A 23,294-nucleotide genomic window follows, 5' to 3' on the forward strand; every position below is an offset into this window, starting at 1 on the left:
TATCAGCTAATTGAATCACAACACCAGTTTTATTCAAAGGTCCAACTTTCAAAGAAGCATATACAGAATATGGCATGGCATTAATCGAAGCTCCTAAATCTATCACGACCTTCTAAAATCTGGTGTTACGTAATGTACAAGGGATAATAAACATACATGGATCTTTGCACTTCACAGGGAGTTTTCTTTGAATAATTGTATAAATATTCTCCCCTACTCTCACCTTCTCACATCCTTTAAGTTTTTGTTTTCTTTTAATTGTGCACAGTTCTTTCAGGAATTTAGCATAACGAGGCACTTGTTTAATAGCATCTAAAAATGGAATATTTAAGTCACATCTACGAAAAGTCTCATATAAATCTTTATTTTGCTCATATTTTCTAGAATCTGCCAAAGCCTAAGGAAAAGGAGGAATTGGTTTATAATTAGAAAGAGGTGGAAACATATGCTTAGGTACATCATCATCATTGGGAACGTTTCTGTTTGCAATGACATTTTTCTCCTTTTCTTGCTTCGACTATGCAGGGGTTGCATTTACCGGAATCTCAACCTCTTTACCACTTCTCAAAAAGATTGCACTTGCATTTTCTCTTGGATTTACTAGCGTTTGGGAGGGTAATTTCCCTGAACTTTGTGCCTCTAGCTGACTAATTGTGGTTGCCATCTGACCCATCTGATTGTCCAAACTTTGAATACTAGCCCTTGTCTCCTGTTGAAATTTCAAATTACCAGTGGCAAGAGATTAAACAATATTTTCTAAAGACATACCAGAATTGGAAGTTAGGCCCAATTGTTGTCTAGGGAATATGGCTGTCTATATTGCTGGTAACTTGGGTGATTTTGAGTCGCATGCTGATTAACTTGTGGATTCTCATAGGTAAGGTTGGGATGATCCCTCCATCCCATGTTATACAGCCATGTTATACGTGTATGAATAGGGCTCATACTTCCTTTAAGATTGTCTAAGAAAACCACCCACCGCATTCACTTGCTTAGTGGGCTCCTCTTGAAGAGTTGGTTACATATTGGTCGGATGCCCTACTATTGAAAAAATCTCACAAGTCTTCGCTCTTTGCGTATTAACTACAAGCATTTGATGAACAAGAGAATTTAGACTCGCAATTTGTTGTTCAAGGGAGGAAATATTTACCTCATTAACTGTTATGGACTCCATAGCATCATGAGTTATCCATAGGCATAGGAATTAAATTATGTCAATTTACTTTTCATGTAATTTCAATTCAGTTTGGTTTAATTTATTTTGTTTGGTTTACTTTGGGTTGGTTCAGTGTAATGTGGTGTGAACCACTTGACCTATGGGTCGTCTTTGTATTTTCCTCCTCAACCCTATTTAGGGGGACGTGAAGGAGAAGAGAGGCAAGTTTTGAGAAAATTATATTCTACAGGTCAGATTCTCCCTCAGAGGTCTAGGTCGGATTTCTCCCTTTGAGGTCCAAGGTTGAGCTTCCTCCAAAGCTCCTTCATTCTAATTGAGTTCCACCATTACTCGTTCAAGAAACAAGAATTCTCTTCCAACGTCAAGATCATCCATGGAGAGAAGAGAAGAAAGAAGGGTGACTCGATCCATGGCAAGGGAACAACCTAACATTAACATTCTTAGATGGAAGGTCAAGCCTAGTGCAAAATTTTTGAGAATTGGCAGCCATATTTGCAATCAAGTTTCTCACAGCCTAGGGAGTTTTATCCACCAAAGCTCCTCCACTAGCAGCATCAATCAAAGGGTGACTGGATCCATGGCAAGGGAAGAACCTAACATTTTGGTAATAGACAGGTCCACCTTGGGAATTCCTCTTCCCCTGACGATTTGAGACTGTTAGTGGAAGATACTAGGCAGAGGACAGATAATCAGGCTCAAGCCCTGGAAGAGGTGTGTCAAACAACCTCTGATTTGTGTGAGGCAATAAAATCAATGGATGCTGCCATCCAAGCTCTCCTCCGGCGACAAGAGGACCATGATACATGAGCCCAACCACCAGCTGCCTACTCTCCACTGGCCGACCATCATCAATTCGACCCACCACCTCCCCCACAACCACCAATGCGTCAACACCATCCCCATCTGGGGCCTGCTGTTCAAGGACCAAACACTGTGCCCAGTTATTTAAAACTTGACTTTCCTACGTATGATGAGTCCAAGGACCCTTTGATTTGGTTAGCCAAGTGTGATCAATTCTTTTATCATCAAAAAACACCTGCGGATGAGAAAGTGTTTTTGGCCTCCTACCACATGCTCGATGAAGCGCTTCTATGGTACCACCAATTCTGAAATGACCAAGTGGTTCAGGATTGGACAACTTTTAGACAATCTTGCATGATGGGATTTGGTCCTCCAGCTAGTAGAAATCCATTAGGAGAATTAATCAATTACAAACAAACTGGAACACTAGAGGTGTACCAAAGAACCTTCCAGGAAATGTTAGCCCGAGCAAACCAGTTTGTTAGCCACACACAGTATGTTCATATTTTTACTGCTGGTTTGACAGAAGCTCTACGATTAAAAGTTGAATTACATGCTCCTACAGATTTAGACCACACTATGAATTTAGCCAGGGCAATTGAGTACAAGCAGCGTGTTCTAAAGGAGTCACTGGTCAGAAAACCAACTTGGCCAGGGAGGCACTCAGCGCCAAACCCTTCCTATGGACCTCCAAGATTTAGAGACAGTGCAGCCCCACACCCAAACATCTCTAATTCGGCTCCACCTACTCCTTACTTCAAAAAACTTACTAGACAGGAAATGAACCAGAGAAAGGCCAAGGGCCTTTGTTTTAACTGTGATGAACAGTATGTCATTGGACATCACTGCAAATGATTATTCAGTATATGTCTGTGGGAGGATGGAGAAGAAATTCCACCAGAGGAGAAAATTGTGGAAACTGACCAAGAAGGTCCAGAGATTTCCCTTCATGCTATGACCGGTTTACGCAGTGCAAGCACAATGTAGGTTAAAGCCCAATTACATCATTTACAGTTACTGGCTTTAGTTGACTCGGGTAGTACACATAATTTCATCTGTCAACAGGTGGCAGAACAACTTGGGTTAGTAGTACAACAATAGACTGGTCTCTCTGTATCAGTAGCCAATGGGGCTAAAATTACTAGTGTAGGCATATCACCATCCACACACTTTGATATTGAGGGATATGCATTTATTGCAGATTTTTTGGTGATTCCACTATCAGGATTCGATTTGGTGCTAGGAATTAAATGGCTACAATTGTTGGGACCAATACTATGGGATTTCCAAGCTCTGACCATGTCTTTTATAGAGGACTAACATCAGATTATATTGCATGGCACAAAAGTACCACTCACCTGCGCACTACAGGTTGCCCAGGTCCAGTCCACAAACACATGTAAGTTATCTCACTTACATATAGAATTTGAAGATATCTTTCAAGACCCTACTACCTTACTGCCACTTAGGCACTGAGATCACCGTATCCGTTTGAAAATGGGTACCGAGCCGGTAGTGGTGCGTCCCTATCATTACCCTCACTTACAGAAGGATGAGATTGAAAGGCAGTGCTAGCAGATGTTAGCACAGGGTATTATTCAGCCCGACAGGTCTCCTTTTTCTTCACCGGTATTACTAGTCCGCAAGCATGATAAGTCAAAGATAAAATTCCTATTCCAGTGGTGGATGAGCTGTTAGACGAGCAACATGGAGCTACTATTTTTACTAAAATCGATTTGAAATCTGCTATCATCAAATTCGAGTTCATCCATCAGATGTGGAGAAAACAACGTTCTGTATGCATCACGGCCATTTTGAATTCCTTGTAATGCCATTTGGTCTGTCAAATGCGCCTTCCACCTTCTAGACCCTCATGAATGAGGTATTTTCCTCTCTCTTGAGAAATTATGTATTGGTATTTTTCGATGATATTTTGGTCTATAGAAACAGCTGAGAAGAACATCTTCAGCACCTTCACCTGGTATTTTCTCTTATACGTTCACATCATTTGGTTTTAAATCGGTCAAAATGTTCTATGGGCACATCAGAAGTGGCATATTGCGGCCACGTTATTTCAGTAGCAGGGGTGAAGGTAGACCAGAGTAAGATATAGGCGGTCACAGATCGGCCTATTCCTACATCTATTATAGCCTTAAGAGGATTTTTGGGCCTAGCTGGATATTACAAAAAATTTATTCGTAGCTATGGCCAGCTTGCAGCTCCGCTCAACAATCTCCTCAAGAAAAATGCTTTTACCTGGTCAGAGATAGCAGCTCATTCCTTTCAGCAATTGAAAGATGCCTTATCATCAGCCCCAGTTTTGTAGCTCCCCAACTTTGAGGAGTTGTTTGTAGTGGAATGTGATGCTTCAGGGGGTGGTATTGGCGCAGTGTTGCACCAACAGGGCCACCTGATTACTTATTTTAGCCGTCAACTGGGCCAACACCATCACAAGTTGGCAGCTTATGAGAGGGAATTGATCAGATTAGTGAAAGCTATACAACATTGGCGCCCTTATCTATGGGGACGTTCTTTTTTTATTCGGACTGATTATTGCAGCCTCAAGTATCTTCTTGAGTAGCGTCTCACTACTTCACCACAATAGCATTGGTTAAGTAAGCTTATGGGGTTTGACTTTTCTATCGAGTATAAACCGGGAAGTTTGAATGTAGGGGCTGATGCCTTATCTTGCCGGGACGTTCCAGAGCCGCAATTAAATGCCATCAGTTAGCCTAGAGCTCTCCTGTTGGATTCTATACGGGAAGAGGCACAACAGTACCCGGATATTATCTCCTTATGCCAGGACATCTAGTAGGGGACAGCGGCACCACATTGGAGGGTTCAGGACAATCTTGTCCTCTAAGAAAACAAAATTTTTCTACACCACACATCCCCTCTGATTAACAGCATTTTAGCCTCCTTCCATGACAGTACACATGAGGGCCGACAAAAAATATACTTCCGGATCAGTAGGGAATTTTATTGGAGGGGCATGAAACGCAGTATAGTTGATTATGTAGCAGCTTGTCAGACTTGTCAACGGAATAAAGCTAAAACATTAAATCTAGCTGGGTTGCTCCAACCACTTCAGCTTCCGTCACAGGTCTGGTCTGATATTTCTATGGACTTCCCTCTTCGTCGAGTAAATCTGTTATCCTTGTAGTGGTGGATCGTTTCTCTAAGTATGGGCATTTCATTCCTCTGGCGCATCCTTACACTGCAACTCAGGTCGCTCAACTTTTTATGGATAACATTGTCTGCTTACATGGGATGCCTAATTCAATTACCAGTGGTAGGGATACAATCTATACAAGTACCTTCTAGAAAAAAACTCTTCAAGTTACAGGGCACAACGTTAGCCTTTTCTTCAGCCTACCATCCGCAGACTGATGGTCAGACAGAGGTCGTCAACAGAACCATTGAAATTTATCTTCGCTATTTCGTGGGGGACTCACCTAAGAGGTGGGTTAAGTGGCTCACCTAGGCTGAGTTCTGTTACAACACCTCCTTCCACAACGCACTTGGCACAACCCCATTCAAGGTGGTATATGGTAGAGAACCTCTCCGTCTTTTAGCCCATGAACTAGGGGCCTCTAAAGTCGCCACTTTGGACCAAGCATTAGCTTAAAGAGACACATTCATCACTGAGGTGTGCACTCATCTACAGGAGGCACAACATTCTATGAAAAATATTATGACAAGAAGCACCGGGAAGTCTTCTTTTCTCTTAGAGATTATGTTTGGTTGCGTCTCCAACACTACAGGCAGTTGTCGTTGACAGCCTCCAAACGTCACAAGCACTCTCCTAAATATTATGGTCCCTTTCAGGTGATGGACCGCATTGGGATAGTGGCCTACAGATTGCAGCTTCCGCCAGAGGCCAAAATTTACAACGTCTTTCATGTCTCACAATTAAAGGCCTTCCAAGGTGATTCGCCTTTGTTGTACACCCCGCTGCCCCGAGGGACGTGTACTTTCTACCCTGGCACAGGTTTTACAAACTCGTCGTATTCAGGGTGATTGGAAGATCTTAGTGTAATGGGCAGATGCTGACCCAGTGACACGACATTGGAGCCATTAGCGGCGTTTCGCACCCTCTACCCATACTTTGAGCTTGAGGACAAGCTCTTTCTCCGGGGGGGGGGGGGGGGGGGGGGGGGGGAGGGGGGGGGGGGGGGTGATGTTATGGACTCCATAGCATCATGAGTTATCCATAGGCATAGGAATTAAATTATGTCAATTTACTTTCATGTAATTTCAATTCGGTTTGGTTTACTTTGGGTTGTTCAGTGTAATGTGGCATGAACCATTTGACCTATGGGTCATCTTTGTATTTTCCACCTCAACCCTATTTAGGGGGACGTGAAGGAGAAGAGAGGCAAGTATTGAGAAAATTATATTTTACAGGTCAGATTCTTCCTCAGAGGTCTAGGTCGGATTTCTCCCTTTGAGGTCCAAGGTTGAGCTTCCTCCAAAGCTCCTTCATTCTAATTGAGTTCCACCATTACTCGTTCAAGAAACAAGAATTCTCTTCCAACGTCAAGATCATCCATGGAGGGAAGAGAGGAAAGAAGGGTGACTCGATCCATGGCAAGGGAACAACCTAACATTAACATTCTTAGATGGAAGGTCAAGCCTAGTGCAAAATTTTTGAGAATTGGCAGCCATATTTGCAATCAAGTTTCTCACGGCCTAGGGAGTTTTATCCACCAAAGCTCCACCACTAGCAGCATCAATCATGTTCTTATCTGTGGGTAGAAGGTCAGCATAGAAATTCTGGATAGGAAGTTGCTCGCTAATCTGATGACGAGGGCAACTTGCACATAATTTCTTGAAACGTTCCCAATATTCGTGTAGGGACTCTCCATTATGCTGCCTTGCACCACAGATTTCTTTCTGAATGTTGGCCGCCCTTTAACCTGGGAAATATTTCTCCAAAAAAAATCTCTTCAACTCGTCCCATGTGGTAATACTCCCGGAAGGTTGATAATAGAGCCAATCCTTAGCCGAATCCTTAGAAGAAAATGGAAAGACTCATAATTTAATTTGCTCTTTAGTCACCCCCATGGGTTTCATACTATTGCATACCACACGAAACTCCTTTAGATGCTTTTGAGGATCTTTGTTAGGTTCTTCCCTTGCCATGGATCGAGTCACCCTTCTTTCCTCTCTTCCCTCCATGGTTGATCTTGACGTTGGAAGAGAAACCTTGTTTCTTGAACGAGTAATGGCGCAACTCAATTTAGAATGAAGGAGCTTTGGAGGAAGCTCAACCTTGGACCTCAAAGGGAGAATCCGACCTTGACCTCTGAGGGAGAATCAGACCTGTAAAATATAATTTTCTCAATACTTGCCTCTCTTTTCCTTCACGTCCCCCTAAATAGGGTTGAGGACGAAAATACAAAGATGACCCATTAGGTCAAGTGGTTCACTCCACATTACACTGAACCAACCCAAATTAAATCAAACCAAATTGAAATTACATGAAAAGTAAATTAACATAATTTAATTCCTATGCCTATGGATAACTCGTGATGCTATGGAGTCCATAACATCACCCCCCCCACCCCCCCCGGAGAAAGAGCTTGTCCTCAAGCTCAAAGTATGGGTAGAGGGTGCGAAACGCCGCTAATGGCTCCCAAGTCGTGTCACTGGGATCAACATCAGCCCATTTCACTAAGATCTCCCAATCACCCTGAATACGACGAGTTTGTAATACCTGTGCCGGGGAAGAAAGTACATGTCCCTCATGGAGTGGTGGCAGCGGGGTGTGCAGCAAGGGCGGATCACTGTGGAAGGCCTTTAATTGTGAGACAAGAAAGACGTTGTGAATTCTGGCCTCTGGCGGAAGCTGCAATCTGTAGGCCACTGTCCCAATGTGGTCCATCACCTGAAAGGGACTATAATATTTTGGAGAGAGCTTGTGTCGTTTGGAGGCTGCCAACGACAGCTGCCTGTAGTGTTGGAGACACAACCAAACATAATCTCCAGGAGAAAAGAAGACTTCCCGGTGCTTCTTGTCATAATATTGTTTCAAAGAATTTTGTGCCTTCTGTAGATGAGTGTGCACCTCTGTGATGAATGTGTCTCTTTCAGCCAATGCTTGGCCCAAAGTTGCGACTTTAGAGGCCCCTGGTTCATAAGCTAAAAGACGGGGAGGTTCTCTACCATATACCACCTTGAATGGGGTTGTGTCGAGAGCACTGTGGTAGGAGGTGTTGTTACAGAACTCAGCCCAAGCGAGCCACTTAACCCACCTCTTAGGTGAGTCCCCCACGAAACGGCGGAGATACATTTCAATGGTTTTGTTGATGACCTCTGTCTGACCATCAGTCTGTGGATGGTATGCTGAAGAAAAGGCTAACGTTGTGCCTTGCAACTTGAAGAGTTCTTTCCAGAAAGTACTTGTAAAGATTGCATCCCTATCACTGGTAATTGAATTAGGAATCCCATGTAATCGTACAATGTTATCCATAAAAAATTGAGCAACCTGCATTGCAGTGTAAGGATGTGCCAGAGGAATGAAATGCCCATATTTAGATAAACGATCCACCACTACCAGGATAACAGATTTACCTGACGAAGAGGGAAGTCCATCTATGAAGTCCATAGAAATATCAGACCAGACCTGTGACGGAAGCTGAAGTGGTTGGAGCAACCCTGCTGGACTTAATGTTTCAGCTTTATTCCATTGACAAATCTTGACAAGCCGCCACATAATCAGCTATACTGCGCTTCATGCCCCTCCAATAAAATTCCCTACTGATTCGAAAATATGTTTTCTGTTGGCCCTCATGTGTACTGTCATGGAAGGAGGCCAAAATGTTGTTAATTAGAGGGGATGTGTGGTGTAGAAAAAATCTGTTTTTGTAGAGGACGAGATTGTCCTGAACCGTCCAATGTGGTGCCATTGTGCCCTGCTGGATATCCTTGCATAAGGAGATAATATCTGGGTACTGTTGTGCCTCTTCCTGTATAGAATCCAACAAGAGAGCTCTAGGCTGACTGATGGCGTTTAATTGCGGCTCTGGAACGTCCCTGCGTGATAAGGCATCAACCCCTACATTCAAACTTCTCGGTTTATACTCGACAAAAAAGTCAAACCTCATAAGCTTACTTAACCAATGCTGTTGTGGTGAAGTAGTGAGACACTACTCAAGAAGATACTTGAGGCTGCAATGATCAGTGCTAATAAAAAAAGAACGTCCCCAAAGATAAGGGCGCCAATGCTGTATAGCTTTCGCCAATCCAATCAATTCCCTCTTATAAGCTGCCAACTTGTGGTGGTGTTGGCCCAGTTGACGACTAAAATAAGCAATCGGGTGGCTCTGTTGGTGCAACACTGCGCCAATACCGCCCCCTGAAGCATCACATTCCACTACAAAGGACTCCTCAAAGTCGGGGAGCTGCAAAACTGGGGCTGATGATACGGCGTCTTTCAATTGCTGAAAGGAATGAGCTCCTATCTCTGACCAGGTAAAAACATTTTTCTTGAGGAGATTGTTGAGCGGAGCTGCAAGCTAGCCATAGCTACGAATAAATTTTCTATAATATCCAGCTGGACCCAAAAATCCTCTTAAGGCTGTAATAGATGTAGGAATAGGCCAATCTGTGACCGCTTGTATCTTACTTTGGTCTACCTACACCCCTGATGCTGAAATAACGTGGCCCAAATATGCCACTTCCGATGTACCCATAGAACATTTTGAGCGATTTAAAACCAAATGATGTGAGCGTATAAGAGAAAATACCTGGTGAAGGTGCTGAAGATGTTCTTCCCAGCTGTTGCTATAGACCAAAATATCGTCGAAAAAGACCAATACATATTTTCGCAAGAGGGGAAAATACCTCATTCATGAGGGCCTGGAAGGTGGAAGGCGCATTTGACAGACCAAATTGAGTTACGAGGAATTCAAAATGGCCGTGATATGTGCGGAATGCTGTTTTCTCCACATCTGATGGATGAACTCGGATTTGATGATAGCCAGATTTCAAATCGAGTTTAGTAAATATAGTAGCGCCATGTAGCTCATCTAACAGCTCGTCCACCACTGGAATAGGAAATTTATCTTTATTTGTATGGGCATTGAGTTGTCGGTAATCCACACAGAACCTCCATGACTTATCATGCTTGCGGACTAGTAATACCGGTGAAGAAAAAGGAGACCTGCTGGGCTGAATAATACCCTGTGCTAACATCTGCTGGCACTGCCTTTCAATCTCATCCTTCTGTAAGTGAGGGTAATGATACAGACGTACCACTACTGGTTCGGTCCCCATTTTCAAATGGATACGGTGATCAGAGTGCCTAAGTGGCGGTAAGGCAGTAGGGTCTTGAAAGATATCCTCAAATTCTGTAAGTAAGTAAGATAACTGGCATGTATTTGTGGACTGGACCTGGGCAACCTGTAGTGCGCAGGTGAGTGGTGTTTGTGTGCCATTCAATATAATCTGATGTTGGTCCTCTATAAAAGACATGGTCAGAGCTTGGAAATCCCATAGTATTGGTCCCAACAATTGTAGCCATTTAATTCCTAGCACCAAATCGAATCCTGATAGTGGAATCACCAGAAAATCTGCAACAAATTTATATCCCTCAATATCAAAGGGTGCGGCTGGTGGTATGCCTACACTAGTAATTTTAGCCGCATTGGCTACTGATACAGAAAGACCAGTCTGTTGCTGTACTACTAACCCAAGTATTTCTGCCGCCTGCTGACTGATGAAATTATGTGTACTACCCAAGTCAACTAAAGCCAGTAACTGTAAATGATGTAATTGGGCTTTAACCTGTATTGTGCTTGCACTGCGTAGACCAGTCATAGCATGAAGGGAAATCTCTGTATCTTCTTGGTCAGTTTCCAGAATTTCTTCCTCTTGTGGTATTTCGTCTCCATCCTCCCATAGACATGTACTGAATAATAGTTTGCAGTGGTGACCAAAAACATACTGTTCATCACAGTTAAAACAAAGGCCCTTGGCCTTTCTCTGCTCCATTTCCTGTCTAGTAAGTTTTTTGAAGTAAGGAGCAGGTGGAGCTGAATTAGGGATGTCTGGGCGTGGGGTTGCACTGTCTCTAAATGTTGAAGGTCCCTAGGAATGGTTTGGCGCAGAGGCATTGCGCCTTCCTGGCCAAGCTGGTTTTCTGTCCAGTGACTCCTTTAGAACACGCTGCTTGTGCTCAATTGCTCTGGCTAAATTCATAGCGTGGTCTAAATCTGTAGGAGCATGTAATTCAACTTCTAAACGCAGAGCTTCTGTCAAACCAGCAGTAAAAATATGAACATACTGTGTGTGGCTAACAAACTGGTTTGCTCGGGCTAACCTTTCCTGGAAGGTCTTTTGGTACACCTATAGTGTTCCAGTTTGTTTGTAATTGATTAATTCATCCAATGGATTGCTATTAGCAGGAGGACCAAATCTCATCATGCAAGACTGTCTAAAAGTTGCCCAATCCTGAACCACTTGGTCATTTCAGAATTGGTGGTACCATAGAATCTCTTCATCGAGCATGTGGTAGGCGGCCAAATACACTTTCTCATCTGTGGGTGTTTTTTGATGGTAAAAGAACTGATCACACTTGGCTAACCAAATCAAAGGATCCTTAGACCCATCATACATAGGAAAGTCAAGTTTTAAATACCTAGGCACAATGTTTGGTCCTTGAACGACAGGCCCCAGATGGGAATGGTGTTAACGCATTGGTGGTTGTGGGGGAGGTGGTGGGTGGAATGGATGGTGTTCGGCCGGTGGAGAGTAGGCAGCTAGAGGTTGGGCTCGTGTATCATAGTCCTCTTGTCGCCGGAGGAGAGTTTGGATGGCAGCATCCATTGATTTTATTGCCTCACGTAAATCAGAGGTTGTTTGACGCACCTCTTCCAGGGCATGAGCTTGGTTATCTGTCCTTTGCCTATTATCTTCCACTAATTGTCTCAAATCGTCAGGGGAAGAGGAATCCCCAAGGGTGGACCTGTCTGATACCAAGATGTTAGGTTCTTCCCTTGCCATGGATCGAGTCACCCTTCTTTCCTCTCTTCCCTCCATGGTTGATCTTGACGTTGGAAGAGAAACCTTGTTTCTTGAACGAGTAATGGTGGAACTCAATTTAGAATGAAGGTGCTTTGGAGGAAGCTCAACCTTGGACCTCAAAGGGAGAATCCGACATTGAGGGAGAATCAGACCTGTGAAATATAATTTTCTCAATACTTGCCTCTCTTTTCCTTCACGTCCCCCTAAATAGGGTTGAGGACGAAAATACAAAGATGACCCATTAGGTCAAGTGGTTCACGCCACATTACACTGAACCAACCCAAATTAAACCAAACCAATTAAAGTAAACCAAATCGAATTGAAATTACATGAAAATTAAATTGACATAATTTAATTCCTATGCCTATGGATAACTCGTGATGCTATGGAGTCCATAACAATCTTCACCTACAAGACCATGAAAAGTGGGCAAGAGATGTATTAGTCCAGATTTTAATTCAAATATAGTAGTAGCATCTAATGTAGGGAGCGTTGTGCGTAAGGATTGTTGATTCAAATAAGGGGATTCAAGCTCTTTCAAAGTTTGATTTCCAGCCATGACCTCCTCCTCCTCTAAATCAGGTTCGCTATCAAATGGGGAATCAAGATCTAGATTGTTTTCTTCAGAATTCCTCCGAGTTTCTCTCCTTAACTTTTGCAAAGTTCTCTTTATTTCTGGATCGCACTGCAAATCACCTTGATTAGAAGATCGAGATACAGTCATAAACAATCAAGGGAAGTCCAATAAAACATGAAAAACAGATAAGGAAAAATCTAGAATAACGAAAAAAAAAATTCTAAAAACCCTAGAAAACGATGGAATTTGGCTTTGGTGTTAGAATTATGCCAAAACCATAACATGGAAAAACTAACAATTTTTTTTCAAAAATTTCAAGAACGAAATAATGATCACAAGAAGCACTCCTCGACAACGGTGCCAAAATTGGGTGTGCTATCGCAGGCAACAAAAAATAAAACCTACACTCCTAAAAATATATGTAGTAGTGCGAGTAAGGATCGATCCCACGAAAAGTGATTAGTCTACTTTTATGCTCCATGAACAAGGACGATGGGAGGGGGGGTTGAGTATAATGAAAACACTTTTAAGAAAAACAACTTAGAAACAATTCAAATTAAAAGAATCAAAATCAATCAAAAAAGAACAAAACTTGGTCTAAGTCAACATCCACTATCGGAATTTCACAACTGATCATCGAAGCAAGCATATATCAATTTACACTTGAATATTCACTGTTAGAACTATCTCCCTATCTCTCTTTTTGTAGTTAATTAGAAAACAAACAATCCAATTAACCCTAACTACTACACAATCCAAGACAAGCACTAAAGGTTTAATCTAGCAGCAGCCTTAAGAATTAGAGAGATCGATGAAGCTAAACAACACAAGCACAGGTGGCTGCATTTAATTTAGTCCAGCGATCTTCGCAAGATCTAATAATTTCTGACACAGCAAATCATCAAATCTCAATTGCTTCAGAGGTTAGAGAGATCAAACAATTACAGATTTGACATCTAACCTAGTAATAGATTGCGATGAGTAATAAATCATTTTAACACCACTTGCTGATTTATTGAGAAACTGTTACATGGAATTGTTAAACTAGTGGCAATGACCCTTTTGGTGAGTGAGTCTCTTTGGACCAGTAGCCCTGCAGCCTCAGATATTCTAGTCGGTATAACACGAGACTCAATCTATCAGTGTTACAACACTAGATACTCTCCTAAACACATATTAGTCTCTAATAGGCCCAACATGACTTCTGTTGTTACTCAGTACTATTCGGGGTGTGACCCTATTCCTACCAGCTTAACACCACGTGGGCTAAATTGTTATACAACCTCACGATTTTCAAAGGTCCCCAAGCCGTACATGTCAACCGATGTAGCTCCATGGTTACTTCAACAGGGTAGAGCGTAGCTCCATTTTGTTTTCTACCTAAGAGCGTAGCCGACTTTTACAAAGTACCTAGCTTGGATCCTATTAGGCACAATTTCGATCCTATTACTATTACGAGTGAACAGTAAACATGAACAGTAAATTTTGAACAATAATTTTGAATAGTAAAAACATTTACTGTGGATATATATATATATATGCGGAAAATCAATAGTAAGAAACAAACACTACAAAAATTTAAATATTACATACATGTGGAAAATTGAAATATTGTTTCAAAAGATAAATACATACTACATAACTCCCGAAGTTACCGACCGTGCTACTGGTCGGCTCCCTCTTTACTACTCAACCATTATGGTTGTTTTTCACATACCGTGCTTTAAGAACTATGTTGGAGGATGCTCGTTGGAAATCGCCTTCTATCTCAGACCGCCTTCTTCTTCTCAGAAAACTCAGAGTGATTTTTTGAATGCCTTCAACTTTGTTGGAACTTTGAATTTATAGTTGAGAGATTCTTCTTTTCTTCCTCTTTTACCCTTAATCGAAGGGTTTGTGTTTAAAGACAAAGTGTATCTTTTGTCCTTTTGTTTTTTCATTTCCACCCTTGCATTATTACCTTTATGAGTCGAGAGTAGGGGTTGCAATGACTTTTGCTTCGTGTGATGTCACCTTGCTGAGGTAACTGAATCTTGTCTTTTTGGGTGGTCAGAGTTCTTCTGACATCTTCCTTTTTGTGCACAGTTGACAGCTGTGTTATTTTGGAAACAATTTCTGAACCATCTTGTATAAACCTTCTTTTGTAGTTTTGCTTAAGGGAATATTTCCGTTGTGTAGTTTCTTTAGCGTTTCTTCGAGACTTTTTTGAATAGGTGCAGGAGTCTCCTTATAGCTCTTTGCAACAATAGTTAGTTGGATGGATCTCTTATAAATAAAGCTTTTCCTTTTCTGAACCAATTGTTGTATGAACTATGTCAAAAACTTGAGCCCTTGTATATGTCTGTTTGGCCAGATTGCTTCAGGGCATGGTTTTGCCTTTGAAATATGTTTGGGATCATATTCATGTGCTGCTTCACCTTCTTTGATAGCTTCAAGAGTCATGACAGAAATGCTTGGAAACATCTTGATATTATCAATAATTTCAGTAATGTAGGAAACGAAATTAATTCGAATTCCTTTACTTTTTGTTATGCAGATAAAACTTTTGCAAGCCTCCATAATTTCTTTTGGCAACTTCTCCAAAACCAATAAATTGGTGGAGTGAAGCATAATCTCCTTTATGAATCCATAAGAATAAAGTATGGACACATATTTTTTCTATTTCTTGACTTCGTTTCACTTGATTCCAATTATATCTGCATTCGGTTGTGAGGAAGGGAGTGTTCATCCCTTATCCGATTTGTTCATTCCATCTTTTGAATTGAATGATTTGATTAGATTCAATTTTTGAACAAACGTTGTCCACATTTTGAGGGCGTAGTGAGGGTTCCTCAGACATGATGTCCGAAAGTTTCAAAGGTTGAATTTTCTTCAAAAAATCAAACTCATTAAAACTTGCTTTGTCTGGCTTATTGAGGCTTTGCAACCTTGTAAACTCAGATGGGGTAACTAATTTTGTCTTAAATGAAAATTCATTTTTGGACAAATCCATTTTATGGTCCCAAATCCGAGACAAGGATTCGTAGGGAGGAAGAAAAGGAAGGCGAAGATCAAGCCATAGGGAAGCTTGAAAACCGTAGAACTCGTAAGGAGAGCTCCAAGCCTATTAAACCTAAAATTAACCTAAAATCAATGCTTTTTTTTCTCATTACTCTTACCCCTTAAATAGGGTTCACCCTGTTAGGGTTTAAGATAAAATATTCCAAAAATACCCCTATAAATAAAATATTCCAAAAATACCCCTATTGGCTAAAACTGAAATAAATAAAGTAAATTAAAGAAAAAATTAAAATAATAACGTTATTGTGTCCATTACATTACACCCCCTGGAAGAACGAGCTTGTCCTCAAGCTTGAAGGTAGGTCTACTTGCTTGTGTCGATGTCTCCATCGATTCACAAGTGTCAACCTGTTAGGTTCTTCCCTTGCCATGGATCGAGTCACCCTTCTTTCCTCTCTTCCCTCCATGGATGATTTTGACGTTGGAAGAGAAACCTTGTTTCTTGAACGAGTAATGGTGGAACTCAATTTAGAATGAAGGAGCTTTGGAGGAAGCTCAACCTTGGACCTCAAAGGGAGAATCCGACCTTGACCTTTGAGGGAGAATCAGACCTGTAAAATATAATTTTCTCAATACTTGCCTCTCTTTTCCTTCACGTCCCCCTAAATGGGGTTGAGGACGAAAATACAAAGATGACCCATTAGGTCAAGTGGTTCACGCCACATTACAATGAACCAACCCAAATTAAACCAAACCAAATAAAGTAAACCAAACCGAATTGAAATTACATGAAAAGTAAATTGACATAATTTAATTCCTATGCCTATGGATAACTCGTGATGCTATGGAGTCCATAACATCACCCCCCCCCCCCCCCCTCCCTTGGAGAAAGAGCTTGTCCTCAAGCTCAAAGTATGGGTAGAGGGTGCGAAACGCCGCTAATGGCTCCCATGTCGTGTCACTGGGGTCGGCATCTGCCCATTGCACTAAGATCTCCCAATCACCCTGTATACGGCGAGTTTGTAATACCTGTGCCGGGGTAGAAAGTACACGTCCCTCATGGAGTGGTGGCAGCGGGGTGTGCAGCAAGGGCGAATCACCGTGGAAGGCCTTTAATTGTGAGACATGAAAGACGTTGTGAATTCTGGCCTCTGGCGGGAGCTGCAATCTGTAGGCCACTGTCCCAATGCAGTCCATCACCTGAAAGGGACCATAATATTTTGGAGAGAGCTTGTGACGTTTGGAGGCTGTCAACGATTTGTGCTTTCTGTAGATGAGTGCGCACCTCAGTGATGAATGAGTCTCTTTCAGCCAATGCTTGGTCTAAAGTTGCGACTTTAGAGGACCCTGGTTCATAGGCTAAAAGACGGGGAGGTTCTCTACCATATACCACCTTGAATGGGGTTGTGCCGAGTGCGCTGTGGTAGGAGGTGTTGTAACAGAACTCAGCCCAGGCGAGCCACTTAACCCACCTCTTAGGTGAGTCCCCCACGAAACAGCGGAGATACATTTCAATGGTTCTATTGACGACCTCTGTCTGACCATCAGTCTGTGGATGGTAGGCTGAAGAAAAGGCTAACGTTGTGCCTTGTAACTTGAAGAGTTCTTTCCAGAAGGAACTTGTAAAGATTGCATCCCTATCACTGGTAATTGAATTAGGCATCCCATGTAATCGTACAATGTTATCCATAAAAAGTTGAGCGACCCGCGGTGCAGTGTAGGATGTGCTAGAGGAATGAAATGCCCATATTTAGAGAAACGATCCACCACTACAAGGATAATAGATTTACCTGACGAAGAGGGAAGTCCATCTATGAAGTCCATAGAAATATCAGACCAGACCTGTGACGGAAGCTGAAGTGGTTGGAGCAACCCCGCTGGACTTAATGTTTCAGCTTTATTCCGTTGACAAGTCTGACAAGCCGCCACATAATCAGCTATACTGCGCTTCATGCCCCTCCATTAAAATTCCCTACTAATTCGAAAATATGTTTTCTGTCGGCCTTCATGTGTACTGTCATGGAAGGAGGCCAAAATGCTGTTAATCAGAGGGGATGTGTGGTGGAGAAAAATTCTGTTTTTGTAGAGGACGAGATTGTCCTGAACTGTCCAATGGGGTGCCGCTGTGCCCTGCTGGATATCCTGGCATAAGGAGATAATATCTGGGTGTTGTTGTGCCTCTTCCTGTATAGAATCCAACAAGAGAGCTCTGGGCTGACTGATGGCGTTTAATTGCGGCTCTGGAACGTCCCGGCGAGATAAGGCATCAGCCCCTACATTCAAACTTCCCGGTTTATACTCGACAGAAAAGTGAAACCCCATAAGCTTACTTAACCAATGCTGTTGTGGTGAAGTAGTGAGACGCTGCTCAAGAAGATACTTGAGGCTGCAATGATCAGTGCGAATCAAAAAAGAACGTCCCCAAAGATAAGGGCGCCAATGTTGTATAGCTTTCGCCAATCCAATCAATTCCCTCTCATAAGCTGCCAACTTGTGGTGGTGTTGGCCCAGTTGACGGCTAAAATAAGCAATCGGGTGGCCCTGTTGGTGCAACACTGCGCCAATACCGCCCCCTGAAGCATCACATTCCACTACAAAGGACTCCTCAAAGTCGGGAAGCTTCAAAACTGGGGCTGATGATAAGGCGTCTTTCAATTGCTGAAAGGAATGAGCTGCTGTCTCTGACCAGGTAAAAGCATTTTTCTTGAGGAGATTGTTGAGCGGAGCTGCAAGCTGGCCATAGCTACGAATAAATTTTCTATAATATCCAGCTAGGCCCAAAAATCCTCTTAAGGCTGTAATAGATGTAGGAATTGGCCAATCTGTGACCGCTTGTATCTTACTCTGGTCTACCTTCACCCCTGATGCTGAAATAACGTGGCCCAAATATGCCACTTCGGATGTGCCCATAGAACATTTTGACCGATTTAAAACCAAATGATGGGAGTGTATAAGAGAAAATACCTGGTGAAGGTGCTGAAGATGTTCTTCCCAGCTGTTGCTATAGACCAAAATATCGTCGAAAAAGACCAATACATATTTGCGCAAGAGAGGGGAAAATACCTCATTCATGAGGGCCTGGAAGGTGGAAGGCGCATTTGACAGACCAAATGGCATTACGAGGAATTCAAAATGGCCGTGATGCGTGCAGAACGCTGTTTTCTCCACATCGGATGGATGAACTCGGATTTGATGATAGCCAGATTTCAAATCGAGTTTAGTAAATATAGTAGCTCCATGTAGCTCATCTAATAGCTCATCCACCACTGGAATAGGAAATTTATCTTTAATTGTATGGGCATTGAGTTGTCGGTAATCCACACAGAACCTCCAGGACTTATCATGCTTGCGGACTAGTAATACTGGTGAAGAAAAAGGAGACCTGCTGGGCTGAATAATACCCTGAGCTAACATCTGCTGGCACTGCCTTTCAATCTCATCCTTCTGTAAGTGAGGGTAACGATACGGACGTACCACTACCGGCTCGGTCCCCGTTTTCAAACGGATACGGTGATCACAGTGCCTAAGTGGCGGTAAGGCAGTAGGGTCTTGAAAGATATCCTCAAATTCTGTAAGTAAGTGAGATAACTTACATGTATTTGTGGACTGGACCTGGGCAACCTGTAGTGCGCAGGTGAGTGGTGCTTGTGTGCCATGCAATATAATCTGATGTTGGTCCTCTATAAAAGACATGGTGAGAGCTTGGAAATCCCATAGTATTGGTCCCAACACTTGTAGCCATTTAATTCCTAGCACCAAATCGAATCCTGATAGTGGAATCACCAAAAAATCTGCAACAAATTTATATCCCTCAATATCAAAGTGTGTGGCTGGTGATATGCCTACACTAGTAATTTTAGCTCCATTGGCTACTGATACAGAAAGACCATTCTGTTGCTGTACTACTAACCCAAGTTGTTCTGCCGCCTGCTGACTGATGAAATTATGTGTACTACCCGAGTCAACTAAAGCTAGCAACTGTAAATGATGTAATTGGGCTTTAACCTGCATTGTGCTTGCACTGCGTAGACTAGTCATAGCATGAAGGGAAATCTCTGGACCTTCTTGGTCAGTTTCCACAATTTCTTCCTCTTGTGGTATTTCTTCTCCCTCCTCCCACAGATATATACTGAATAATTGTTTGCAGTGGTGACCAAAAACATACTATTCATCACAGTTAAAACAGAGGCCCTTGGCCTTTCTCTGCTCCATTTCCTGTCTAGTAAGTTTTTTGAAATAAGGAGCAGGTGGAGCTGAATTAGAAATGTCTGGGCGTGGGGCTGCACTGTCTCTAAATCTTGGAGGTCCATAGGAATGGTTTGGCGCAGAGGCATTGTGCCTTCCTGGCCAAGCTGGTTTTTTGACCAGTGACTCTTTTAGAACACGCTGCTTGTGCTCAATTGCTCTGGCTAAGTTCATAGCGTGGTCTAAATCTGTAGGAGCATGTAATTCAACTTCTAAACGCAGAGCTTCTGTCAAACCAGCAGTAAAAATATGAACATACTGTGTGTGGCTAACAAACTGGTTTGCTCGGGCTAACCTTTCCTGGAAGGTCTTTTGGTACACCTCTAGTGTGCCAGTTTGTTTGTAATTGATTAACTCGCCCAATGGATTGCTACTAGCAGGAGGACCAAATCTCATCATGCAAGACTGTTTAAAAGTTGCCCAATCCTGAACCACTTGGTCATTTCGGAATTGGTGGTACCATAGAAGCGCTTCATCGAGCATGTGGTAGGCGGCCAAATACACTTTCTCATCCGCAAGTATTTTTTGATGGTAAAAGAACTGATCACACTTGGCTAACCAAATCAAAGGGTCCTTAGACCCATCATACATAGGAAAGTCAAGTTTTAAATACCTAGGCACAATGTTTGGTCCTTGAACGGTAGGCCCCAGATGGGAATGGTGTTAACGCATTGGTGGTTGTGGGGGAGGTGGTGGGTGGAATGGATGGTGTTCGGCCGGTGGAGAGTAGGCAGCTAGAGGTTGGGCTCGTGTATCATAGTCCTCTTGTCGCCGGAGGAGAGCTTGGATGGCAGCATCCATTGATTTTATTGCTTCACGCAAATCAGAGGTTGTTTGACGCACCTCTTCCAGGGCATGAGCCTGGTTATCTGTCCTTTGCCTATTTTCTTCCACTCGCTGTCTCAAATCGTCAGGGGAAGAGGAATCCCCAAGGGTGGACCTGTCTGATACCAAGTTGTTAGGTTCTTCCCTTGCCATGGATCGAGTCACCCTTCTTTCCTCTCTTCCCTCCATGGATGATCTTGACATTGGAAGAGAAACCTTGTTTCTTGAACGAGTAATGGTGGAACTCAATTTAGAATGAAGGAACTTTGGAGGAAGCTCAACCTTGGACCTCAAAGGGAGAATCCGACCTTGACCTCTGAGGGAGAATCAGACCTGTAAAATATAATTTTCTCAATACTTGCCTCTCTTTTCCTTCACGTCCCCCTAAATAGGGTTGAGGACGAAAATACAAAGATGACCCATTAGGTCAAGTGGTTCACGCCACATTACAATGAACCAACCCAAATTAAACCAAACCAAATAAAGTAAACCAAACCGAATTGAAATTACATGAAAAGTAAATTGACATAATTTAATTCCTATGCCTATGGATAACTCGTGATGCTATGGAGTCCATAACACAACCGCGGTTTTGTGTCAGCCCTCTGGGCTACAAAACTAGAGTATCCACCCAGATAAACAATTTTTTTTTAAACGATGTAACCAACTCTTGTCAAAATTTTGGATCTCCCACTTGTAGTTTAATGTTTCCCTTCTAGACCTCCTTGGTTGTGGGGCTGAAGCATCTTCCTTCTCAATTTCATCTTGAACTTATATGCTACGAGGAAAGGAATATTTACAATCCGGTGGAGCACATCAAAGACCTTCGTAGGAACACTAGAATGTCCACCAGATGCTGCAACTTCCTCTTCCAGCTGCATTTCCTTCTCCAATTCAAACTTAGGTTTCCATGCAGTCACCCTGACAGATTACGCAGTCACCTCATCCCTAGCTATCAAAATAATGGCAAAAATTACCTCATCCTCCATCGTCCATATCTCAATTCCAATAGCTGCAATGGGTCCAAAGTCAGTTCTATCAAGCTCGAAGTATTCATGGTTAGGAATCTGCCTTGGCTGCCAGATACCTTTATTGTGAGGGTTAGCAATCAATTGTGCATGCCATTTACCCTTGTAAACTGGGTTTATCTTCATAGGTCTTTTCCACTTACCATAGCCAGGATCAAACTCACACTTGGGATTATCAATCATTGATTCCTCCCATTCACCATCCTCATCAGCCTCTGAATCTTCGGCCTTCTTAGCTTTAGGGTCATCAATCTTTTCTGGTTCACCATCCACAAATCCGTCTGGTTGCTCTGCCTCCTCATCTTCAATTTCAATTGGGGCCTCTTTATCCCACTCGTCAGGCTTTATAGCTTTAGAATCTGGAATCTTAGCTCTCTCATCCCATCCTCAGGTATCTTATCATCTAGATCTTGTATTGTCTTAGGTGGGATAAGTAGAGGCTCAAAATCAGCAGCTGATAGAAAATTGATTGTTTTCTATCCCTCCCCTTCTACAAGAATCCACAATCCATTGTCAGGTTTCAGTATTGTAGTGTAAACATGGGTTAGCTTATCAGATGGAACAGCAGGGGGAAATCTAAGGTGATGTGCAACAAACTCTCCCATCGTTGGATTCATATGCTTGAGGATGAAATGCACCTTGTTATTGGGCCCACATTTATATGGTCCCAACATGATGTTGTAGGAAGATTCATTGTCAAACTCATTGGGCATCATATACACAGCCAATAGAACCTGAGGAGGGTGCTGGTCTTGACCATCCCCAACAATAATAATAGGAAAACCTGCTGTTTATGCAGCTCTTCTGACGGCACCACTGTCAAAGTGCATCATGACAATTATATCAGCGTATTCTTCGGCATATCGTATGGTAGCTTCCAGCGGTTCTCCTTTTGGTGCTGTAGAAAATTGCCGAGTCTGATCTGTTGTCAAAACTTCAACACTTGATTTCACCTCAATAATAGAACAAACTTGCAAACCTTCACAATATGCAACATCATCTTTGCATTCTAACTCAACAAAAAAATTGCCAAATTCAATTTCAGGTTCTACTGCAGGTTTGACATCTTCAACAAAAGTAGACTTTATTTCTGCTGTCTCAACTGAGGCACTTCTAATAGCAGAAACATGTAGCACTGATTCCTCTTTCTCCACATACCCAACAATAGGTTGAGCTCGAATAGCATCATCATTTAACACGCATGCATTCTTATCATTATATACAACACTACTGCATACTTCTGCATTCTCAAAGGTAACAAATCAAAAACATTTGGATTTCACATCCCCTTCTCTCATTAGTACAGCGCATGTAATGTTTCCATACCCACCAAATAGTTTCTTCAAATTTTCATCACCAAAAGGCACACCAGGTTGAAGAATTATGACAAACAATGGTCGAGCACCATACAATTTATCCAAAAAAATTAACACAACTGTTTTAAATGGACTCTTACTGCTGTAAAAAGTACCTGAAACCGCCAGCTGTTGTAGTATGTTATGGACTCTATAGCATCACGAGTTACCAGCAGGCGTAGGAATTAATTAATGTGATTTTCAATTTTCATGTAATTGAATTTGGTTTGGTTTGTTTTAGCATTTATTAGTTTGAA

The 23,294-nt window shown here is 42.3% G+C and overlaps 1 pseudogene; it reads right to left on the reverse strand.

The window, feature by feature from the left end:
- Positions 1–1,847: 1,847 nt before the first annotated feature.
- On the reverse strand, positions 1,848–22,395 carry LOC137943697 (calnexin homolog; annotated as a pseudogene).
- Positions 22,396–23,294: the final 899 nt, after the last annotated feature.

Source organism: Aristolochia californica, unplaced genomic scaffold (assembly GCF_029961685.1).
Source record: "Aristolochia californica isolate CCGP_79_NKW_82.1479 unplaced genomic scaffold, dmAriCali1.0.hap1 SCAF_11, whole genome shotgun sequence".
In the NCBI taxonomy this organism is placed as follows: Eukaryota; Viridiplantae; Streptophyta; class Magnoliopsida; order Piperales; family Aristolochiaceae; genus Aristolochia; species Aristolochia californica.